Source organism: Salmo salar, chromosome ssa11 (assembly GCF_905237065.1).
Source record: "Salmo salar chromosome ssa11, Ssal_v3.1, whole genome shotgun sequence".
Taxonomy (NCBI): domain Eukaryota; kingdom Metazoa; phylum Chordata; class Actinopteri; order Salmoniformes; family Salmonidae; genus Salmo; species Salmo salar.
Window position 1 is genome coordinate 65,941,132 of NC_059452.1, and position 26,285 is coordinate 65,967,416.

The following is a 26,285-nucleotide window of genomic DNA, read 5'->3' on the forward strand; positions in this document are numbered from 1 at the left end:
CCCCACCCCCATTCCTTCCGTCCCCGCCCCTAGTCAATGCAACTAGACAATTAAGACCATATTAGATCTTTTCAAGTACTTGTCATTTCATAAGTGAGGGCTTTTTTTTCCTGCTTTTCTTTTTTTTTAAACAAAATTAAATGGGGGGGGAACCCACAGCCCCTCAAGAGCCACTTGGTAAAGATGGGAAACAGATATTAACCCCGGCGAGTGACGGTTCTTTAAAGAGGACTCCTTACCCTGAGCCCTCAACTGCCACCACCACTGTGGGGACCACACACATTGACACCTGCGCTTTCTAAAGACATACACACAACCATAACTACAGTGCTGGGGACCACCAGGAAACACTAGGGTGTATATATATATATATATATATATGGTAAATTACAACATCCATTGCACTGTGGAGGAGAGGAAAGGAGACACACACACAGGAAACAATGGTTAGTAATTGATACCTTGTGAAATGAAATAATAAAATCATGAATAAATCGAATTGTTCTATTGTAGGTTTGTATTGGCTTCATCCAGACATTGTACTTCAGTATTCATCCAGACACCCTCCACTTCTAGAGATGCCAGCTGAGGCCATGCCAGAGAGGACAGAAGAGCTGAGATTGTCTAACTAGCTGCTGGTTATCTGGTAACCTATACAGTATGTGTAAAATGTCCCCACGTACCCAATAAAAGCTAGAGTATGTACAATATGTTTCAGAAAGCCAAATTCACCCCCGTTCCGGAATACAGTACAGAACTCCTGGAAACAAAATGCGGTCCAGTGAAATTCCAAAAACTTTCCTTTTTGGTTTCACCGACGGTCACGAGACGTCAAAACATGGCTGCATCGGATGCTTTCAGGAAGTTTAACAGAAGAAGAGAAAAATACTGTGAATGAAAGGAAACCAAGCCATCTGGTTTGTGTACGGTCAGAAAACACTGCTATTCGTTAATCCATGTTTGATCATAGGAGTGGAGGTGGGGGCTAACACTTTTCTGTTTTCTATTCGCTTCATGGTTTGTCAACAATAGTCTTGTTTAGGGTGACCTCCCCTTTTATGGGCTGACCCCCTCTTTCTCTGTTTAGCATGACATCATATACCCCATTGTCAAGATTTTTTTTTACCTGGTTTGAATCTACAGTACAATGGTACGATGCCAACATTTTCCAGATCTAACTTGACTCCCTCTTGTAAATAATTATGACCAACTATAACCAGGCAGCCACGACAGATACACACACACACACACATCGCACACACACACACAATGCATACACACAGACACACACACACATACGTACATAGCTGGGTGGGCAAGGGGCCTTTTGTGTTCCATATACTGTACACTGAAAGTCAAATGCGTCCTTTTCATTAACAATCAGCTTCAATGTGTATAATGTATCTACCACAACATCTCCATGGTGTGGGGTCACTTTATATACTCCCGAGTGGCGCAGTGGTCTAAGGCACTGCATATCAGTGCTAGAGGCATAACTACAGTCCCTGGTTTGAAACCAGGCTGTATCACATTGGCCCAGCGTTGTTTAGGTTTGGCCAGGGCAGGCCGTCATTGTAAATAAGAATTTGCTCTTAACTGACTTGCCTAGTTAAATAAATAAAAATATAGAGAACACTTCCAGCTCAAAAAATTGAAATGCCAGCCTACTGGATAAAAAAAAAAGTTTTTATATCATTTGATTCAGAATTGTTAAAAATGTGTTATTTTTCAAAGCGTGTTATTGTTACGTGAAGGAGAAACGTTCATGAAATTGGTTTATGTTTCAGTCTGCATTCTGACAGGGTCGTTCGGTGTGGCGTTTCCAGACCTTCCGCACACATATCAAAAGGAAAAGGAACAGGGGACTTAAGTGGCAAACACTCTGCAGGCCTGCCCAATTTTCAAGACGATTTGCGAACTTGAGAAACGGTGGGCTGTGAATGATTGTGGTCCTCTTCACGCTGCTGATAATAATGTTTTTCCACTGGGGGTGAAAGTGGTACAAATGGGGGGGACGCTTAAGAGAAAAAAAGAAAAGAAAGTAGGACATCATTACAAACCACACATTCTACCTACTTTACCCCAAATTATACATTAATCATGCTGGGATTGCAGGACATTTCCTTTGAAAATTAAAGCAACACAGAGTTCAAAGTAATCCCTCCTCGCTCTGCCTCTAAAACACACACACAAACGCATGCACGTGAATGCACATGCACGCACGCATGCACGCTCGCTCACACACACAGGCTCGCTCACGCACGCACGATAACACACACACACACACACACACACACACACACACACACACACACACACACACACACACACACACACACACACACACACACACACACACACACACACACACAGGCTTCTGCTTTGCTGCAGGGCTCTCATCATGATAGAGTATGTCTACGTATCCATAATGAAAATTACCTCCGAAGAAAAGCCCACCTGGAGACAACATGTGTCCCTACAGCTTCTCCTCGTCTGTGTCCCAAATTGCACCCTTTTCCTTACATGGTACACAACGTTTGACCAGAGTCCTACACGCAACAAAATGCTGGGTTTAAAACAACCCAGGGCTGGGTAAATAGTGGACAGAACACATGTTGGGTTATTTTTGACCCAGCCAGTTGGGTCACTTAGTTGGGCACCCATGAGAGTAAATGTCATGTCCCATTGTTTTTGCACTGCTGCTACGTGCTGTTTATCATCTATGCATAGTCACTTTACCCCTACCTACATGTACAAATTACCTCAACTAACCGGCACCCCTTGTATATGGCCTCTGCACTGTGTTACTTAAAAAATATATATACTTTAGTTTATTTAGTAAATATTTTCATAACTCTATTTTCTTAAAACTGCATTGTTGGTTAAGGGCTTGCTTATAAGTAAGCATTTCACAGTAAGGTCTACACCTGTTGTATTCGGTGCATGTGACAAATACATTTTCATTTGATTTATTGTGTAAGCCTTATTAAAGCTACAAAAGTGTTAGAGCTCAACCTTAACGTTTGTTGACAAGACAACAGAACAGACTAAGCAGAATTACATTTACTCTCCAGGGTGGCCAGAAATGACTTTCTGAAGCCACGCCTCCAGTCTTGTAATCTGACCCTGTGGATCATAGATCAATATCCCAGCATCAACAACCCAACTTAAAGAAAACAATAGGTTGTTTGTGACCCAACTGGCTGGGTCAAAATAACCCAAAGTGTGTTCTGTCCAATATTTACCCACATTGATTTGTTTTTAACCCAGCATTGTTTTGTGTGTGTGTATATGGCCCTGGTCAAAAGTAGTGCACTATATAGGGAATAGGATTCCAATAGGGACGCAAACCCCCCTGTCACTACAAACAGAGAAATCCTAGCGCAGGAGGTTGGTGGCATGTGTATGATGCCATTCCATTTGCTCCGTTCCGGCCATTATTATGAGCTGTTTTCCCCTCAGCAGCCTCCTGTGAATCTTACACTCTAGTCCAGACTGTAATACACACACACACACACACACACACACACACACACACACACACACACACACACACACACACACACACACACACACACACACACAGACCCAGAGACCCTTGTGTAGAATCAAAGAGGTCTGGTTGATGAGAGGTGACTAAGATCAGACAAACCAAACACTCACCGTCCTACACGTAATACATTACCAGATTAGCCCCATAGATTATCATTACACGGTTCCATACGTTTAAAAACAGAGCTAAAGTTCATAAAGTCAAGATGTCTCAAGTCCATAGTAAGGAGGGCTACAGAGTCTGCCGTATACAAACAATGTATTCTCTCTCTCTCCCTCTTTCTTTCTCTCACTCACTTTCTCTCTCTCTCCCATCTTACATTTTTTGTGAAATGTGAGGTAATGTGTAGATGGAGCATGTACTGTAGGTATAGGTTTATCAGTATGATTCTCAGGTAGACACTAACAGAAACATTTTCGTTTAATTGATCACTGATGTATGGACATCAAATATTATTACTAACGGGCTGATCTAATATAATGTACATCCCCACTGTTTGACTATATGTTTATACGTTTGTTTAGGTTTGTTTATGTTTGTATACCTGCTAAATTAGTTCTGTTAGAATGTCAAGCACTGTTTATCATTGCAGGTGTCATCAGGAACTTGCAATTAAAATCCCCAGCCTTTAAAGGGGCAAACTGTAACGCCCTGGCCATAGAGAGGGATTTTTGTTCTTTATTTTGGTTAGGCCAGGGTGTTACATTGGGTGGGCATTCTATGTTCCTTTTTCTATGTTTTTGTATTTCTTTGTTTTGGGCCGTGTGTGGCTCCCAATCAGGCACAGCTGAAGCTCGTTGTTGCTGATTGGGAGTCACACATAAGGAGCATGTTTTTCCTTTGGGTTTTGTGGGTAATTGTTTCTGTTCAGTGTGTTACCTGTCAGTACTGGTTGGCTGGCGGTTATCCTGTTTTTTTTTTGTATAGTGTTCTTTGGTCAATTAAATGTCTATGATGAACACTAACTCTGCTGCACCTTGGTCTACTCTCTCTTCAGACAGCCATTACACAATCTGCAATGGCTACATACATTTTTGGACTTTGAAATGTATGATATATACCCATTGATTCTTGAAGAATATGACTTATACATGCCTCATGAGAGTTCAACTGTCGTACCCGATCAGAACCTGTTTTACTCCAATGTCTGTAAACAATGTAAATGTAAAGAAACACTGTATAGTCTCAAAACATGGTTAAAACTACAATTTTGATATAATGGATGGTAAGTCCTTGTACCCAGAGCTCTCCCACTGGGCACATCACATAATTTCAATTTGGAAATGTGGATATTTGGATGAGACGTTGATCAATGAGATCTCAACCCACTCAAAAAGACAGACAGAAGTTTGTTGAATTCCTAATGTATACTGAACAAAAATATAAACAACATTTCAACGATTTTACTGCGTTACAGTTCATGTAAGGAAATCAGTAAATAGAAATAAATTCATTGGGCCCTAATCTATGGATTTCACATGACTGGGCAGGGGCTCAGGCATTGATGGGCCTGGGAGGGCATAGGCCCACCCAATTGGGAGCCATGCCCAGCCAATCAGAATGAGTTTCTCCCCACAAAGCGCTTTATTACAGACAGAAATACTCCTTAGCACCTAGGACCCACCATCCCTCCCCCTCAGACGATCCCGCAGGTGAAGAAGCCGGATGTGGAGGTCCTGGGCTGGAGTGGTTACACGTGGTCTGAGCTTGTGAGGCCGGTTGGACGTACTGCCAAATTCTCTTAAACGACCTTGGAGGCGGCTTATCGTAGAGGAATTAACATTAAATAATCTGGCAACAGCTCTGGTGGACTTTCCTGCTGGCAGCATGCCAATTGCACACTCCCTCAAAACTTCAGACATCTATGGCATTGTGTTGTGTGACAAAACTGCACATTTTAGATTGACGTTTTATTGTCCCCAGCACAAGGTGCACATGTGTAATGACCATGCTGTTTAATCAGCTTCTTGATATGCCACACCTGTCAGGTGGGTGGATTATCTTGGCAAAGGAGAAATGCTCACTAACAGGGATGTAAACAAATTTGTGCACAAAATGGAACATTTCTGAGATCTTTTATTTCAGCTCATGAAACATGGGACCAACACTTTTCATGTTGTGTTTATATGTTTGTTCAGTATATTATCATTATGCTTTCAACCAACTAAAAGCACAACCAAATTTCAATGGTTAAACAATGTCTAATCTTAGGTTAATTGTCATCTAAATGTGTCGTCACTGTGCTTACAACCATTTAAAAGCACAACAAAGTTCAAATGGGAATACAATGTCAGATATTTTGTATTTATACAACAAGGTAATGTGTTATCACTCTAATAGCACAACCAAATGACCTGGATTGTAGTTGAGATTACCTTAAAACATAGTGCAAGTGATGCTGTTCTAGATTCTGCACAGATTATTATAGAAATTGTAAGGATCTCCATAGACCTGCAACCTTTGCACGCTACCTTGAACACGCATGCTTTCTAGAATTACATATAGTTACATTTATAGTTACGGTAACCGCAAAATATGTCCACGGGTGTTGAGATGTATTTTCTGCTTGGATAGTTCCATCTGTACAACTGACTTAGTCTAATTCCAGTTTGTCTATAAATGAATAATTGACATGTCGGATTCATGTCTCCATCTCAACCAAAAATCTAAGTTAAAGAACAGGACTAAATTAAATCTTAACTTAGATTTAAGGACTAAATACAAATTTTACTTCGATTTTTGGTTGAGATGGAGACGCGAATCCAACATATTCATTATTAACTTGAATATTACATTGGAGCTTGAAAGGCTAGCCCAGGGGTGGGCAATTCCAGTCCTCGAGGGCCTGATTGACGTCATAGTTTTGCCCCAGCTAACACACCTGACTCCAATAATCCCCTAATCATGATCTTCAGTTTAGAATGCAATCTGATGAATCAGCTGTGTTTGCTAGGGATGGAGGAAAAGTGTGCCACCAATCAGGCCCTCGAGGACTGGAGTTGCCCACCCCTGCGCTAGCCCTATATGTATTTTGTATTTTTAGTTTAATTGAAACAATAGCTGTTGATGACTTTGCAAATGCTACAGTATATAGGCCTAAATAGCATCATTGAGGATATAACATAAAGAATGCGTTGTTAAACCTACCCTTTGGAATGACTTTGATAGCAACAGTGAATCTATTTAGTTATTAAGAGCTCTCTCAATGGACATTCTCACGATAGCACATTGGTAGCAGTCAGTGACAAAAATCAAAGCTAAGCAGTGCTGGGTTTAGTTCAAACCCTGGATGGGAGACCAAATTGATAGCGGTAGATAGATCAACTCTCCAGTAGGAGGTGCTGCCAAGCCTATACGTTCTTTTCTGACAGTGGATATAATGATGAAGTTGTTTCAAATGTACAAATTCAACATATTTCATACAAGGTTTATCTATGTTGAAATTTCACCCTCAAAACAATGTTGATGACTTTTTTCAAATCTAATTGACAAGTTATGTTGAAACAACGTTGATTTAACCAGTGTATGCCCAGTGGGCTGTCTATGAATTTGAGAGTGGTTACATTTCTCTAAATCCATCTCTCAGCATTTTACCAAAACAAGGGGGGTTTTCCTTTGTTGTTGTTTGAATTGCTGATTGCCCCTTTAACCCAAGCTATAATTTTACCGTAGGCAACTTAATTCTGCATGAAAATGAGTAATCATCCTCTTCATCATCTTCATGCATTTGCATTTCTTAATGGGAGCATCATTATGATAACAGAAAGTATGTGTGCGTGCATGTGTACAATCACAGGATTGCGTGTGTTTTCTCTGAGCGAGTGTGTCAACCGTAAATGAGATGTGTGTGTTTCTGTGTGTGTGCTCACTGAGTGGTGTTTAGTCTGGGCTTGCGTGCTGACGGTGTTCTCCATCAGTGTGTGTGTGTGTGTGTGTGTGTGTGTGTGTGTGTGTGTGTGTGTGTGTGTGTGTGTGTGTGTGTGTGTGTTGAGCTAATACCTTAGAGAGTACTCTCTGAGTCTCTGTGTGGTCTGAATAATGTATGAGGAGATTCCCCTCATCTCTCTGACTCTGTCGCTCATCTTTACCTCTTTCTCATCTCTTTCTCTGTCTCTCCATCTCTCTCATTTCCACACCCTCATCTTACTGTATTGTCTTTTCTCTGTGTCTCTCTCTTCCTCCACAATAACTACTTCTCTCTCCATCTCTCTCTGCCCTCCTCTACTCCCTCCCTCGCCGGCGCTACTCATGCGTAAGGTAGTGTGGCGAAAACGCTATGTTTTCAATGCAGCCTCTGCACGCAATAGCACAGAGATTGTGTGAGAACGCCTGCAGACATGATGCAGCCCCACTTGGTCATGGCATGAGAACACGGAAGAGAGGAGGGAAGGGGAGGGTAAGAGAAGCGTGTAGCGTAGCGTGTGGGACAGAGGAGGAGGGGAGAGGCGTTTAGCATGGCATAGCGTAGTGGACGGAGGAGAGGAGAAAATCCCCACTGTTCCTTGCCACCACCCTGGGGTATCGGCTAGGCTGAAACCATGACAACAATTCAAATCAAATTCAAATCAAATCAAATGTATCACATAATTCGTGAACAACAGGTGTAGAGTAACAGTGAAATGCTTACTTACGGACCCTTCCCAACAATGCAGAGAGACATTTTTGGGGGGGAAATAGTAAAAAATATATATAATAAATATTGACACGAGGAAAAAAATCGAAAAATAATAATGCAAGACACACACAGACAACGTTTTTTTCTGCCGCCCAGGTCATTTTGCAGGGTCAAGGTGAAGCAGCTACCACTCAGGCGATGGGGGTGAGGAGGGGAGAGACATGGGTGATAAGGGAGGGAGGGAATGACGAAACAAGCGACGAGAAAACAAACAAAGCTAAGTGACTTTCCTGAAATCTCAGGACACTTAATAGTATTCTGACTGCACCTCGGGAAATGAAGGGAAATAATTGGGAGTAATTTCCCTGGGACACAGTCAGTGTGTAAAATAACTCAGTGATTACTGTGAAGCAGAGAGGAGGAGGCAGAAAGGGCGTTAGGGGGGTAAGGAAAAGGGGTCAAATTAAACCCATCACTCATTCATTCTCATTCCCCAAAAACCTTTGATATTTTTCCCCCTCTCTCTCAGGTTTAATCATGAAAGGCCAGACAAAGCAGCCTGTTCTGTTCTGTGGTCCGGATTCTTTCCCCTGGGTGAGTCAAACACACACGCGCACACACACGCACGCACACACACTAACAAACACACAGCCGCACGGACAGACACACATACCTCTGGAGATGGTCAGTTTCAGTGTTTCAGAGTGGTTGGCACCAGTAATGACGCCTCTCTCCTCTGATGTATGTTCCTGGTACCCGGCTGGCCGTGTGGCCTGGGCGGCTGAGCTAGCGAAGGCCTCTCCATTCCCCCTCTGTCCTCTCTGTTCCTGGCTGGGTTAACGTCCTGTGTCAGGCCGGGGACGCCATGGCCTCGGCGGCTGCAGTTGTGATAACATCCTAATGACTTTCTACCTCTGATTACCAAAGAGGCAGAAACACAGCCGGGATCAAAGTAAACAAAGCCAAGAGTAGCACCTTCACCTAGAACAATAAACTTCCTCAGAACTGTTGCATTCTGGGAGGATTACTCATATTTTTTCATCTAATTACCACAATATATCATTTCCATTTCACATGAGCCAGGGAGGGGGGAGGAGGGTGGCGAGTCAACATGGGGCAAGTTAAAGAGGCAGACTCATCAGTAAAACAAATGAAAATGATCCGTGCTTACCTCCCCTTCACGTACGCCTCACACCCTCACCCACCTCACCCAAACTCCCCCTACTCCTCCCGCATCCATGCCCATATCAGGTCCAAGGAGGATTCATGTAAGGTCTATTATTCTGATTGCCTGTTGTAGGTTGCTTGGGGACTTGGGGAGATGACACTGGCATGCAACCCCTCAACAGATGATGCATGCTATTTAAATACAGGAGAGCATGTTTGCTTCTAGCACGCAACAGGGCTTTTGAAAAGGTGCATGGCTAATGTAGGTATTCACTGTGAGGAAAAACTATGAGGCCAAATACACAGGAGAAGCTTGATGCACTAGCGTGGTATCAGCAAATGGTTCTATCCATACATACTGTACATCCTGATCAAGTCATTAGTTATTCAATGCTAGGCTAATTTCTGTACAGTAACCTCTACTGTGAAAATGTTAAAACATTCTTGTAGTTCTTTAATCCCTTATTTATTAGAATTTGGTTTAATGCCATTTTATATCCTATTTAGTGTAAATTTCTCTGTCTGTCTGTCTGTCTGTCTGTCTGTCTGTCTGTCTGTCTGTCTGTCTGTCTGTCTGTCTGTCTGTCTGTCTGTCTGTCTGTCTGTTGGTGAAAAGCACATGGGGATGAGTGAAACTTACTCCTCAGCCTGAAGTGTCCCCACTAGAGCCAGTGAATAGATAGCCTTTTGTGTGGCACCGACTGGTAAGACGGTTCAGAAAGGCAGTCATGTGTACTAGCAAGGCAGAGGTCCTGAGTTTGAGCCGAAACAGGAGGAAGTGGTAGTTACTAACATTGGTGTATATTCATGTATGCCAATGGAAGATTTACCAAAAAACAAATACAAAATGTAATTTTCGTCTCTGTTTTCTTCATTTTCCTTCAATTCGCAAGATAAATCTAGCTCACCGGAGAAAGCATCCAAGCGAGCGAAACCGCGTGTCTCTGTATGTGCAGGCCATCTATCTGATGCTGTCTGGTGAAAAAGAGTATGACATTTTTGCTGCCTGTAGCATTGAATGCAATGGAAGCCAGCGAGCATTTGTACTCCCTTGATAAAAAAGCATAAAATAATAGCCATTCCGCGTTAAGCTAAACTGAGTGAGCTCAACTGTGAACGGTCCTGGCGCACCAAGAAAAGTGTCAAGGGAAGCCAGTTTGGATTTGGCTTCACCCCAAACACATCACATCAAGAGAAACTTGATTGTTGCGTGTTGTTGTCCTTCGATAGCTAGCTAGCTAGCTAAAATTGTCCCTTTCCTAAATTAGCCATGGATGGAGATAAGGATTTGGACTTGTGGTTTTACTTAATTCTCCGTACTGGCCAATGATTATAATGGCGATTCAGGTCCAACCAAGCTAGCTTTTTGCGATGCGCCCACTGGTAAGATGATTCAGGAGAGTGGTCACGTGTGCTAGCAAGGCCTGGGTTCGAGCCTTGGTGTGAGCCGAATCAGGAGGAAGTAGTCCTCAGTAAGCAAGCAGCGTGACATCCTTTACATGTACACACGCGCGTAAGTGTGTGTGTGTCAGAGACAGATCCTGCTAATCTTTGTAAAGTGCCCAGCCCTCCACCAGGATGCTGCCTGTAGCCCTGCTGTGTCAGTCGGTTTAATACAATACTGCCAAACCATGGTCACAACACAACAAAGAGTACCCTGGGAGGGTTTCCTTCTCTGGCCCACAGACACATTTACACACACTCTCACATTCCCAACACATGCAAACAGCAGAAAGTTGAAACCATTCATAAGTAATGCACACCCATTTTTTTTCTCTCGCACACACACACACCACACACACGCAGTGGTGAAAAAGTACCCAATTGTCATACTTGAGTAAAAGTAAAGATGCCTTAATAGAAAATGACTCAAGTAAAAGTGAAAGTCACCTAGTAAAATACTACTTGAGTAAAAGTCTAAAAGTATTGGGTTTTATATATACTTCAAATGTAAATGTAATTGCTAAAATATACTTAAGTATCAAAAGTAAAAATAATTTCCCTTTCCTTATATTAAGCAAACCAGATGGCACGATTTTCTTGTAATTTGAATTTATGACTAGCCGGGGGCACACCTCAACACTCAGACATAATTTAAAAAACAAAGCATTTGTGTTTAGTGAGTCCGCCAGATCAGTGGCAGTAGGGATGACCAGGGATGTTCTCTTGATAACTCTGTGAATTGGAGCATTTTCCTGTCCTGTTAAGCTTTGGAAATGGGTGTCAGGGAAAATGTAAAGTAAAGTACAGATACCCCCCAAAAAACGACTTACACTTTACACCACTGCGCACACACACACACACACACACAGAAATTCCAGTGGGATCTATGCTTATTCATGAGTCTTATTGTGCCAAGGTTTCCAGGTTTTCCTTTTGATGTGCTCAAGTCTTTTAGGTGGTTTTCTTTCTCTGAGTAACCTCTCCAGAAATGGTTTACTCCCTCCCTCCCTCTCTCTTTCTCCCCTCTGTCCTTTTTGGCTGCCTTTCCTTCCAGTTCTCTGCTGCCAATGACTGGAATGAGCTGCAAAAAAATCACTGAAGTTGGAGACTTATATCTCCCTCACTAACTTTAAGCATTAGCTGTCAGAGCAGCTTACCGATTGCTGCAGCTGTACACTGCCCATCTGTAAATAGCCCATCCAACCAACTACCTACCTCATCCCATATTTGTCTTTCTGCTCTTTTGCACACCAGTATTTCTACTTGCACATCCTCATCTGCACATCTATCACTCCAGTGTTCATTTCTAAATTGTAATTACTTCGCCACTATGGCCTATTTATTGCCTTACCTCCTTCCTTCATTTGCACACACTGTATATATATTTTTCTATTGTTATTGACTGTACGTTTGTTTATCCCATGTGTAACTCTGCTTTGCTTTATCTTGGCCGGGTCGCAGTTGTAAATGAGAACTTGTTCTCAACTGGCCTACCAGGTTAAATAAAGGTGAAATGTAAAAAGAAATCTACGCTTTGCTCCAATGAGGCTGTGTTATGGTGTGTTTGTCAGTGGTTTAAATGATGGCGCTCACTGTTCTGTCTTAAATATTTGCACTCTTCTTGAGAAAAAACACCAGCGCATCAACAATATCTTTATACCATTTCAGGGGGGGGAGATTGATCACAGATTTTGGGGGATGAATCACGTTAGGTTTTGCGTGAGAAGAGCCAACCCTTTGTTGATTTGGTTTCTTGCTTTTGTTGATATGGTTCCTTGGTGTGTGTGTCCTCCTCTGTGTATTTGTGTTTGTGTCTGTCTGTGCTGAGACAAATACAGATGTTTCCTTTGAAAGCATCCCACAATCTATATTAGTCCCAACACTTTGACTACCTTCTTCATCACCCCCTCTATCTCTTCATCTGAGGGAGCCAACTGTTAGCATCACTCATAAGATACAGGCAATTGCCAAAATAAAAGAAAACACCAACATAACATTTTTTAATATGAAGTCGGGCCACCACAAGCCACCAGAACAGCTTCAATGCGCTTTGGCATAGCTAGATTTTACAAGTGTCTGGAACTTTATTGAAGGGATGCGACACCATTCTTCCACGATAAATTCCATAATTTTGTTGATGGCGGTAGAAAACGCTGTCTCAGGCACCGCTTCAGAATCTCCCATAAGTGTTCAATTGGGTTGAGGTCTGGTGACTGAGATAGCCATGCCATACGGTTTACATCGTTTTCATGCTCATCAAACCCTTCAGATGCAAAACCAGCTTCCCCCATCTTTCCGAAACTTCCGAAAGCACCTGAAACCCTACCTCTTCAAAAAGTATCTTAAATAATCCCCCAAGGAAAACTTTCCTGAACCAACACTTGCACTTGAGCCCCCCCCTGACTTTGCTGATAACTACTTTGAGGAAAAGTGTACTTACTATGCCGGTGATATGTGGTTGTCTCACCCAGCTATCTTCAGATGAATGCACTAACTGTAAGTCGCTCTGGATAAGAGCGTATGCTAAATGAATGAAAAGTTAAATGAAATGTCAAAACAATACAGTACCAGTCAAAGTTTGGACACCTACTCATTCAAGGGTTTTTCTTTATTTTTACTATTTTCTACATTGAATAATAATAGTGAAGACATCAAAACTATGAAATAAAACATATGGAATCACGTAGTAACCAAAGGTGTTAAACAAATCAAAATATATTTTAGATTCTTCAAAGTAGCCAACCTTTGCCTTGATGACAGCTTTGCACACTCTTGTTGGCTGCTTTTCCTTCACTCTGCGGTCCAACTCATCCCAAACCATCTCAATCGGGTTAAGGTTGGGTGATTGTGGAGGCCAGGTCATCTGACGCAGCACTCTATCACTCTCCTTTATGGTTAAATAGCCCTTACACAGCCTGGAGGTGTGTTGGGTCATTGTCCTGTTGAAAAACAAATGTTGGAAACAAATATCTCAAATTTGGACTCATCAGACCAAAGGACAGGTTTCCACCAGTCTAATTTTCATTGCTCGTGTTTCTTTGCCCAATCAAGTCTCTTCTTATTATTGGGTTCCTTTAGTAGTGTTTTTTGTCAGCAATTCAACCATGTTGAGATGTGTCTGTTACTTGAACTCTGTGAAGCATTTATTTGGGCTGCAATTTCTGAACCTGGTAACGCTAATGAACTTATCCTCTGCAGCAGAGGTAACTCTGGGTCTTCCTTTCCTGTGGCGGTCCTCATGAGAGCCAATTTAAATCATAGCGCTTGATGGTTTTTGCGACTGCACTTGAAGAAACGTTCAAAGTTCTTGACATTTTCCAGATTGACTGACCTTCATGTCTTACCAGGGGCTCCCGAGTGGCGCAGCGGTCTAAATCAAATCAAATCAATTTATATAGCCCTTCTTACATCAGCTGATATCTCAAAGTGCTGTACAGAAACCTAGCCTAAAACCCCAAACAGCAAGCAATGCAGGTGTAGAAGCACGGCAGCAAGGAAAAACTCCCTAGAAAGGCCAAAACCTAGGAAGAAACCTAGAGAGGAACCAGGCTATGAGGGGTGGCCAGTCCTCTTCTGGCTGTGCCGGGTGGAGATTATAACAGCACATGGCCTAGATGTTCAAATGTTCATAAATGACCAGCAGGGTCAAATAATAATAATCACAGTGGTTGTCGAGGGTGCAACATGTCAGCACCTCAGGAGTAAATGTCAGTTGGCTTTTCATAGCAGATCATTGAGAGTATCTCTACCGCTCCTGCTGTCTCTAGAGAGTTGAAAACAGCAGGTCTGGGACAGGTAGCACGTCCGGTGAACTGCATTTCAGTGCTAGAGGTGACACTACAGTCCCTGGTTTGAATCCAGGCTGAATCACATCCAGCTGTGACTGGGAGTCCCATAGGGCGGTGCACAATTGGCCCAGCATCGTCTGGGTTTGACTGGAGTAGGCCGTCATTGTAAATAAGAATTTGTTAAATGACTTGTCTAGTTAAATAAAGATTACATTTTAAAAAATTAAGTAATGATGAACTGTTGTTTCTCTTCGCTTATTTGAGCTGTTCTTGCCATAATATGGACTTGGTCTTTAACCAAATAGAACTATATTTTGTATACCACCCCTATCTTATCACAACACAACTGATTGGCTCAAAGACATTAAGAAGGAAAGACGTTCAACAAATTAACTTTTAACAAGGCACACCTGTTAATTCAACACTTTTTTGTTACTACATGATTCCATATGTGTTATTTCATAGTTCTGATATCTTCACTAATATTCTACAATGTAGAAAATAGTAAAAATAAAGAAAAACCCTTTAATGAGTAGGTGCGTCCAAACTTTTTACTGGTACTGTATGTGCCCCTCAAGAGAACCAGATGTGTTTTTCTGAGTGGAACCCATGGAACCCGGAGTGGAACTGAACACAAACTGTGTCTATAGGCCTAACTGTTCAAGTGATAAACATAGGCATTACTCTCCTGGTTCTAGGTCCCCCTTGAACAGAATGAGTATTCACCTAGGGTTGTATGCATCACGTCTCCCAGAGTAGTGCTGATATAGGATCAGTTTGACCTTTCAGATCACAATGGACACGATGCTAGATCAGCACTTTAAAGAAAAGTGCTACTGTAAGTAGAATCATATAGGGTTATTCAGTTTGTCCCCATAGGGGACCCTTTGCAGAGGATTTTACCTAGAACCCTATGTACAGTTCTTTATAGAACCCCCTGTATTTGGACCTAGAACACTCAATGAAGGGTTCTGTAACGATGTGCGCTGAGAGTCGGGAAGCAAGTTCAGGGAGTGAGTGTTTTAATCAAATAAACGGAACATAATACAAACCAAGAACCTTGAACAACGCACAGACATGAAACAAAAACAGAAACAATGATGTCTAGGGAAGGAACCAAAGAGAGTGACATATATAGGGCAGGTAATCAAGGAAGTGATGGAGTCCAGGTGAGTCTGACGACGCACAGGTGCACGTAACAACGGTGACAGGTGTGCGCCATAACGAGCAGCCTGGTGACCTAGAAGCCGGAGAGGGAGCACACGTGACAGGTTCTACCAATAACCGTTTTATCATCTAAAGGTTCTTCCAAGAACCAGCAAAATTATGGCAGTTTATACAATTTTAAAAACAAAATTGGATTTGTTTTGAAAAATGGATGTTATATATCTTTGTGTAGCATGACATTCATCAACCAATCAATGTACACGCAAAAGACAAAGAATTCTGAAAATCATCAATAAAGAATGCTGGGAAATTTGATACATGGTTCTATGTAGAACCCTTCTTGCCTTTCAAAGAATCCTTCTTGACTCCAAAAATGGTTATTGGGATGTTAAAGGTTCTAGGTAGAACCCTTTGCCTTACAAAGAACCCTTGTCTTTCCAAAAAGGTTCTTGCATTACTTTCCATCCTTCCTTCCTTTTTTTGCAAGCCCCTTCTCTCTCTCTCTCTCTCTCTCTCTCTTTTTGTCTGTTGGTCCGTTCGTCCGTCTGTCACTTTTTCCTTGTAGGCATTACAAGTTGAAAAATTCATTATGCAGATTAAGATTGCAGCCGTGCAGGGTCTCTTGTGAGGCACTTCTCCTGAAGGGTCTGGTAAGTCTGTTGAAGTGGCAAGCTCTGTGGTCGACCCTAAAGGCTCATTAACATGCCTTGGGTGTTAATTGGCAGGCGCTCAGTTCACTGAAAGCAGAAACAGGTGAAGAGTATTACCAAATCTCTATGACCACAATATATTAAACTGAATGGAGATGGTGAAATCCTGCTCGAATGGCATGAAGAGTCACTAGAGGTTCATATTAGCAGTTTTTGTACATGAATGCCAAATGTGGAGGAGGCTAATTTGAATGTTAGAGAAGTCTGACATAATGCTACCAACCACATTTACGAGGTCAAAGCACCGTATTTTCCTCCGTTTTAGTTTTGATAGGAGGACGCACTCTACGGTATAATGCATGGTGAAAATATCTAGAAATTACGTTTCCTGGTGATGATTCCAGGAATTTAGCCTCTCCACAATCCATTGCAATTGTTTTTTAATGTGGTTGTTTCTATTGTTTTTATTGTGGCTGTTGCATGACAAACACATTTTCCCATGGGAATTAACAAATTATAATCATCTCATCTCAATAACCTCATGTATTAAAACAAATAAAGATAGATCTTTCACTTTTTTTACAGTCTCTGTTTGATATGTAGGATAGACAATAGAAGCTCAATTAATTTCCCATCCACATGTATTTGTTTTGTTATTAAACAGCTAAAGGGGAGTTTATGGGTAGATTATTGCTGTAAAAAAATAAACCAAGCCTCTTTTCAAAGTGCCATTCAGAGAACTCCTGGTGGTAAAACTTTGTCTGAGTTTGAACACCAGCGACTGGAAATCTGGAGAAAAATATTATCCCAACTCCATTGTGTGAAATATCGTTGGGGTGGAGAGGAGGTGTGGGGTAGCTGTCTCCTGGGATGAAGAATTTGGGTTCTACAGTATATATCCCAGTCCTACAACATATCCATCGACTTAATAAACTTCACCCCGTGTTCATTAATAAAAAGCAGTGTTTGCCCTGAACAAATGGCTTTTAAAGAGAATGTTTCACATTTTCAAGACTTAACGTCACTGGCGTGTTAGGATAAAAAAAACTCACTCAGATCAGAGGTTCTTTGACACAGTTTAGTGCTTATAAGACTAACTGAAAACATGTCTTAGTTTGGCAGGTTGGCAAATATTTGTTCTGAATGGACTATTTTAAGTAATTAAATGAAATAGTAACTACAATAAATAATAATAACAATGTGTCCATTTATTCATTATTTCCCCTTTCTTTTATTCTCTCTATTCACTGTCATCACTGGTGGAAGGTGGCTTTTCTGGATATGGAAACTATCATTTTCCAACGTTTCCACCGTGGGACTAGCTATGACTTATCGAGCACTTGCTAAGAAATATGGCCAATAAAGTATTCTGGCATCTGCTATTAACATTATCTAGTTAGATCAAAACTATAATTAGAAGAATGTTATGACGTTGGCTATTTATGTCACTGGATAGGCTATAATTGGTTAGTGTGTCACAAGGGCGAAATTGTGGTGTAGATATTGGAGGGAAAAAACAGTAGACAGGGGTCAGGGATCCTCCCCTGAAATCTTTGACATTTTAAAAACCCATTCCTTGCAAATCTACACAGTTTGACATGACTTATTATGCCTCTCTTGATGGGTATTTTGAGGGGTATATGGGGTGTATTGTGAAAACGCAGTATAAGTGGAAGGATAAGTTGTCACAATCATTAATAAAGGTATTTCAAGGCATATATTAAGAAGACACAAAACTTGAAGACTGAATTGTTTTATAATGAGGCACATGAATATTTACAGTACATATCAAAAAAAGTTACTTTATGGCCTCTTTTGAGGGGTATTTTGAAAACAATATAAAAGGAAGGATAAGTCACCATCATCAATTAAAGTTTTTCAAGGCATGTATTAAGACACAAAAGATGAAAACTGAGTACTATTATAATGATGCACATTAAGATTTACATAGGATATCATCTACTAAATTGACCATACATTGTTCTATCAGGTTTTGTAGTTTTCACGAAACAGGTGTTGTACCTCGTTTCCTCCTTCAGGGAACAGTTATAGTCATAAAGTTTATGTTCCCTAGTCAGTCAACTTCAGTAGAACATACTATGGGGAAATATAATCATGCCCCAAGCTGACCCCAATTGATACTAAATGAAGACCTGGCCTTCCCTGTGGCTCAGTTGGTAGAGCATGGTGTTTGCAACACCAGCATGATGTGTGCAACGCCAGGGTTGTGGGTTTGATTCCCACGGGGGGGCCAGTACAAAAAAAATAAAAAAATAAATAAAGATTAAAAAAAATTATAATAAATGAATGAAATGTATGCATTTACTACTGTAAGTCACTCTGGATAAGAGCGTCTGCTAAATGACTAAAATGTAATGTAAATGAAGACAGCCCATGGTAGACCACCCCGACCCTGCCAGATGTGGCAGTCTGGGCATTGCGCCCTGCCTAGTGACTTCCCCTGTCCCAGTCTTAAGAACCCTGTGGGCTGCATGGGAAGCAGCGACATCCAACTGGTAGGACATAGCCTGTAGGACATAGCCTGTAGGACATGACTTTCGGGGCGAAGGGTTTAGAGACCGGTGTGAGATGAGGTTCACCTTTCAGGAAGCGCACAACCAGGGGGGTGGGCCCCCGGTGAGGCTCCGTCAATTCCCACATGACATGCTGAGGTAGAGGACATTTACCTCTTAAGGAGCCGGCCATTTTTTTTACAATTTTTGCCTAAAATGTCATACCCAAATCTAACTGCCTGTAGCTCAGGCCCTGAAGCAAGGATATGCATATTCTTGATATAATTTGAAAGGAAACACTTTGACGTTTGTGGAAATGTGAAAGGAATGTAGGAGAATATAAAACATTAGATCTGGTAAAAGATAATACAAAGACAAAAACAACCATTCTTTTGTATTTTTTTGTACCATCATCTTTGAAATGCAAGAGAAAGGCCATAATGTATTATTCCAGCCCAGGTGCAATTTAGATTTTGCCCACTAGATGGAATCAGTGTATGTGCAAAGTTTTAGACTGATCCAATGAACTATTGTATTTCTGTTAAAAATGTTGTATCAAGACTGCCCAAATGTGCCTAATTTGTTTATTAATAACTTTTCATGTTCAAGATTGTGCACTCTCCACAAACAATAGCATGTTATTCTTTCACTGTAATAGCTACTGTAAATTGGACAGTGCAGTTAAATTAACAAGAATTTAAGCTTTCTGCCCTGTCTTTGTCCTGGGAAATGTTCTTGTTACTTACAACCTCATGCTAATCGCATTAGCATACGTTAGCTCAACCGTCCCGTGGAAGGGACACCGATCGTGAAGAAGTTTCAATGTGGAGAATGCCCACTCCTGCTCAAAAAGCTCCTGTAGGAACTTAAGGATGTCCCTCACAGAGCACTGAAAAGGAACAAGTCCTTTATCTTTCCACCAGAGCTCAAACACTTGCCACTTTTACAAATACAGCCCTCTCATGGAGGGCACCCTTGCCGACTGATGGTACCAATAACATTCAGAGGTAAACCTCTAGCCATCAGATTGGCCCTCTCAGGAGCCAGGCCCATAGGAATAAATCTCCGGCCTTGCTTGCCAAACCATATCGTGCACCTGGGACAACAGGTCCCTGCGCAATGGGATTTGCCATGGGTCCCTGCCTACAAAGGCAAATGATCTCTGTGAACCAAGGCTACCTGGGTCAACGGGGAGCCACAAGAATCTCCAATGTGGGCTGAATCAGAACCACTGGCGAAAGCACGGAAAGGAGGGTTTGCCACTGGTGCGCCAGAGCCTCTGCTCCCAACGGGGCACTAGGGTCCCTTATTGAGAAAAACAGATGACTGTGTTTCCTCGCCATGCGTAAAGATCTACGTTTGCCCTGCCCAAAATTTCCACCACCTAGAAGACCAGCCAGGGGTGTAAACTCCACTACTGAGAAAGAGGGTGCTACCTGGTTAAAATTCTGCACCCAAGTTGAAGCAAACGGATACAGGCGTCACCCAAAGCAAGAGCATGTGCGCACTGCTCCCCAGCAATTGGGAGCTAGTTAAGATAAGGAGGGAGAGAGACAGAGTCTCTCCTCGTCTGTTGGTGCATGCCACCGCTAACATATTGTTGCTTCTGACAAGCACAAGCTGGCCCGACAGAAGCAGGGGGAAGCACTTGAGCACCAGATACACCATGTAAACATTTAACATGGACAACGCCTGCTACTGCTCAAAAAACTCCTGTAGAAACATAAGGATGTCGTGATCACCTTACGGTATACAACTTAGCCAATAGCAGAGTGTCCCACCACTGGGCCATGGCCCGTAGGCTTGACAGGGACACCCGAAGCGACCGGCTTAGGTTGTGAGATGCATCCAGGTGAGTGGCTAGCACTCATTAATGGAAGGGCTGCATCAACAATAGCCGCATGAGAACAACTTCCATAAAAGAAGGCATCATCCCCAGTAGGTGTAAGCATTGGTGAGTGAGTGTCACGATTCTCTAAAGCTGAACCCAGAAGCAGACCAGGACAAGGTGAGTAAAATGAAGGAGTGTTTATTTACAGACTCAAGGTGAAAATAGAATAATCCAGGAGACGGAGCGGCAGCGGAGTAGGCAGATCCAATGATGTCACTGAAAACACCAACGACCAGGCAAGGGGGTTGAATGTTCCGGGAGGATGACTGTAGAAAGAGTAAACGGGGGTGAGTAACCAGCAAAAAGTACAGAACAACAAAACTAACTCTGGTAACATGAGGCTGATACGCTGACACAACATACTGTTCATTGCTAACGATCCGGCAGGGAATGGATGTCAGGTCAGAGCTTATGAAGAGAAGAGTTGATGATCAGGACCAGGTGTGCAGATGGCTGATGAGATGCAGGTGCGGTTAATCAAGAGATCTCCCGCCTAGCTTCGTCGCCCGGCAACCAGACAGGGTGTGTTCAGAAACCTCAGGAAACCACTCCAAAACAGAAAACAGGCAGCTCAGGTAGAAAACAGACTCAAGAAGCGGGATTCATGACAGTGAGGGATGCTCGAGACCCAAAAATGGAATGCACCGAGATGGAGTCAGACAGCTTCGGTGAGTTAGCGAACCTGGCTAGCACGCTATGCAGTGCTTGTTAGCTAGCCTTATCTCGGAAGTCTGCGTTCTGAAATAAAATTTGGAAGACTGGAAGAAAAAAAATCGTCCACTTCTAAAACCAAAGTTGTGACCCTGCATAGGGTGTCATAATAGTTTTATAGGCCAAACCATTTGGAAGCTACAGACAATTGTTTGGGTAGACCGTTGTGGTGTCTCAGTCTGACAAACACTGCTCTAGCTTTGTCACCTTTCACCGCAGATGCGGAAATGTGACATTGTCGGTGGCAAAAAAACATACAGTATCTCTAGCTTAAACTGAGATTTTTAATGGGGATTTTTTTATTATGCTAATTAGATTTCAGGGGGGGGGGGCGGACATCGATTAAACTCGATGGAGCAGCCAAAAACCAGGATGAACGCACCGTCTTCTCCTCTTCAATCTGAGACAGATTGACAGTGTTCTGACCCAATGAGAATGAGGGGAGAGCACCAAGGGTGGTATCCCCCCTTTGTACTGCCCCTGACTGAAATTAGTGGGGGAGTGGCACGAATAGATAGTGTGGCTGTCTATAGACAGCACAGCTAAGTGGAAGAGAAGCAGTGTGTCCGAACAGGGCTGAATAAAAGGCTCTGCATGGTCAATCCCACATTTGCAGTGGCCATACAGCATTTAGTGTGAGGTGGCCTCCGCAGAAGTGAGATCATTCACACTTCTTGCGCTTCGGGGAGCTGTCATACACATTCAGTAAATTGGTCTGCACCGCACCACTCAGAGTGATTCAGGAATAATCTCTATAGCCATCCAGCTAATTACAAGCAACTGGCTAAACAAAAAGACCTTTGACATAGGAGCTCAGCCAAGATGGCATGAAGTGAAAAGGCTGCACCGTTTACCCACCTGCATCTCCATCCCGAAATTCCCCATTGTCCCCCAGCCAAATGTACCTACATTTAGTCTATTGTTTATATGTGTATTCAGAAAGCAGTTTATCAGTTACACCGGTGGGCCACAGTGCCAATAAATTAATAAAACCAAAATCTTACCTTGACATGGAAGAGTTCCAGTGTTGGATAGCCATAGTCAGCTAGCTAACATAGCATCCCTCTGTTTGGGCCGGGTGTTTCAGTAGGCTAAAGTAGCTAGCTGCATTGAGCTAGCTAAGTGAAAGTTTAAAATAAATACTACCAAATATGACTAGCTCTCTCGATTCAGTTCAATTTAAGGGGCTTTATTGGCATGGGAAACATATGTTTACATTGCCAAAGCAAGTGAAGTAGGTAAGAAACAAAAGTGAAAAACAATAAAAAATTAACAGTAAACATTACACCCACAAAAGTTCCAAAAGTAATTTCCAATGTCCTATTATGTCTATAGACAGTGTTGTAATGATGTGCAATAGCAAGGCTTTCCTCACTGAGTCTGTACATAGTCAAAGCTTTACTTAAGTTTGGGTCAGTCACAGTGGTCATTTATTATGCCACTGTGTACTCTAGCATTCTAGTTTGCTCTTTTTTTTTTATTCTTTCTGTGTGGTCTGTTTTTGTGTTTGTAACAAAGCCCCAGGACCAGCTTACTTAGAAGGCTCTTCTGCAGGTTCATTTCTCTGTAGGTGATGGCTTTGTTATGGAAGATTTGGGAATCACTTCCTTTTAGGTGGTTGTAGAATTTAACGGCCCATTTCTGGATTTTCATAATTAGCAGGTATCGGCCTAATTCTGCTCTGAGTGCAGAACTGGTTACCACAGCAACTACTGTAGCTATCTAATAAACTTGCTAGTTTCTTCACTGGATGTTGAACTCATTTCTACCGGAAAATTAACACATTTCTAGCAGCAAATATGTTCAATTATAACCATAGTATAAAAGGGATAATCAACCCGGGGCTCTATGCGTTCCTTTCTGATTTGCAAGTGGCTGAAACCAGAGATTTGTATATAATGACAAGATGCTCATATCTACGCCCTAACAATGTGAATCGTTGTCCCAATGGCAGGAATGCAGGCGACAAGCCTAGGTCTGCACATTATCCCCACAGAAACGCATTGGGCTTATTCAGGACAGATTTTGGCAAGAGTGAGTCCTCTCGCTTCACATCTTCCTCTCTGTTGAAACTAGTGAGCAAAACAGCGTCCCTCTATTTTCCTATATGTTGCCAATGTATCTGATGCTGTCTGGACAGAATAAGTATGACATGCCATACTCCTTTTGTCCAGACCACAGGAAGTTGGTGTCGCCTTAATTGGGGAGAACGGGCTCGTGTTAATGACCGGAGCGGAATGGTACCAAATACATCAAACACATGTTTTACAAGTGTTTGATGCCATTCCATTTGCTCCATTTCGGACATTATTATGAGCCGTTCTCCCCTCAGCAGCCTCCTGTAGTCCAGACCGCATCAGATACATGGTCTACACATACTGAGAAAGAGGGGCGCCGTTTCGATCGCTCGGATGCTTTAACTGAGATTGATGCGTCTTTCTGTCAGCTCGCGCCTTGGTCAAATAAATTATCAATATTTTAATATTTGGATGGGGAAGGAGGTACGGTAGGGCGGGCCAGGCCCCCTAGAGTCCGCCCATAATGCCGGCCCTGTGTGTATTTCACACTATGTTGAGGCAGAAATTGGAGCATAATGCTTGTATGGATGTCAACCCCAATACATGTTCATGTCATCAATCAACTGCATTAGAGTTAAAAATGACTTTGACACTACCAATGTCTGTATACTAGCTATGCTACCAGCTTATACGAATGGGAGTTAGCATTTAGCAGTCACCTTTTCTAAACCTGAAAAAGGACAACTGCTAAATGTTATGCATCGAAAACCGCCAAATATATCCAAATCTGATTACTGTAACCACATTGTGGGCCTGTTACAATACATCAATCATTAAGGATTTGACAAATATCCACTTTGTTAGATCATATTTGTTGAATGTGCACCAATCTAGCGTCTTTCTATTCCCCAGTCTGCATTCCATTGACCCCTTCACCGCATCTATCCCCTTTACTTCCCCGATCTCTTTCCAGGAGTTCAAACTATTTTTTGTGTCTCTGAAATCCCTACACGAGGTATCATAAAGACGTTTTTTTATTTGTGAACTTGTTCTGATAGACTTTCGTCAAAGTTTTCCATGTTTGTTGTCAAGGAAGTGAGTTTGTGTTTATACAGGATGTACCACCTCCCACCTACGGTCAACCAATCATGTCAATACGGACCTATGCGGAGTCCTGTGAAATGAGTTTGACACCCCAGGACTGAGTTTTGGAAACCCTACCCTAGAGAACGCGTACAGAACATTGAACAAGAAAACGCCCATGTCAATCACTCAATTTTTACAAAAATTCTGATATAATCTTATAGTCCCAAACTCTTGATGAGGATGAGAGAAAATGATGCAGCGTTAAAGCACCTTTCTTGCTATTCTACACATTTTGCCATGAGGCTAGGAGAACATGTTGGAGTTTTAAAACTAATTTCCTATATATGCACCATTGGAAATTATTTTCCAATCGTTTCGTTCTGAACAGAACCATATTTGTTTTTGTCACGCTCCACTGTTTGTATTCTTAACTAGCATTGAAAAAAATGTATCCTCTGTTCTCAAATTAAAATCTCTCTCCCTAATTACAGTAGACTATGCATGCTTTGGAGGGAGGGGGAGGCGCAGGTAGCCTACACACACACATACTGCCAAAGATTTTCAGCTGGCAGGCAGACAGACACTGGAATACGTTTCTGAGTGACAGTGAGGGCTTTGCATAAGTGCTTTGTTGCGTTTTTTTGGTGGGACTGAAAAAAATGCCCGGAGAGTAAAAGAACGTGTCTCTCCCCAACCCCGTGGCAATTTTGCTTATGGTGTGTCATTTTGCCAAACCCTATGCTGATCGTATTTTTACTGAAACATCTGAGGGAGGAGACTGTTCTGGTGAGCTCGAGCTGATAAAAACGTTAACCTTTTAAATCTCACTTTGGGTGACAAAGAAGTAATTATGAAAGAAAATAGTTTTTGGAGAAGCAATAAGTGACTTATTCCAACCCCAACCTTTGCTTATTGTTAATTAGGCTAAGTGAATGTAGTATAAGGTTTGGAACGGGCCTAGGGTCCCTCTGTGTGCAGTTTTATGGTAGGCCTTATTCAGGCTTTGGGAACGTGGCATCTTGTGCGTAAATCACTCAAGCTTTTTCATGTTTGCCAACTGTTTGCTGCAGTATATTTAGACAGTGGTAGGTAGATATCGTTGGGCGAGTAATTGAAAGGTTGCTACACTTCAATTTCACACCTACCACTTGTACACGTTACCGTATAAGCACCCCCTATTTGTCATTTGACTGGGTAATGGTTGGCAAATTCAGGCTGCATGCAGGTGTTCCTTTCCCCTAAAAAACATGTCAAATAGAAACCGAAATAGCTTCTTAGCAAAGAGCAATTTCTCAAAAACGAATTTTGCTAGGACTGTCTGGGAGTGTTGAGGGGAAAACTGAAATCTACCTGTTATTGGCAGAGGCTTGGAACCAGTGATGCGTATTCATGGGTGCCAAGAGAAGCCAGCCTTCCCCAAAACAACTTACCAAGAAAAAAAACATAAAATAATTTATCTTTCATCTCTCTGTGTTTCATCATTTTCCTTCAATTCGCAAGAGGCTGAATGTATCTCACTGGAGAAAGCGAAACAACGCCCCTCTGTCTCTGGATGTGTAGCCTATCTATCTGATGCTGTCTGGTCAAAAAGAGTATGACATTGTTGATGCCTGTAGTATTGAACGCAAGGGAAGAAAGTGAGCATTTAGCCTCCCTTGATAAATAAAGTATAAATAATAGCCA

General features: G+C 42.1%; 1 long non-coding RNA gene across 1 annotated transcript; it reads right to left on the reverse strand.

The window, feature by feature from the left end:
• Nucleotides 1–20,909: 20,909 nt before the first annotated feature.
• LOC123725255 (uncharacterized) lies at nucleotides 20,910–21,188 on the reverse strand. The gene is made up of 2 exons (XR_006757758.1): nucleotides 21,151–21,188; nucleotides 20,910–21,053 (listed from the first exon to the last, which is right to left on the reverse strand). It is a non-coding gene; the product is annotated as an uncharacterized lncRNA (long non-coding RNA).
• Between the last annotated feature and the right edge of the window lie 5,097 nt (nucleotides 21,189–26,285).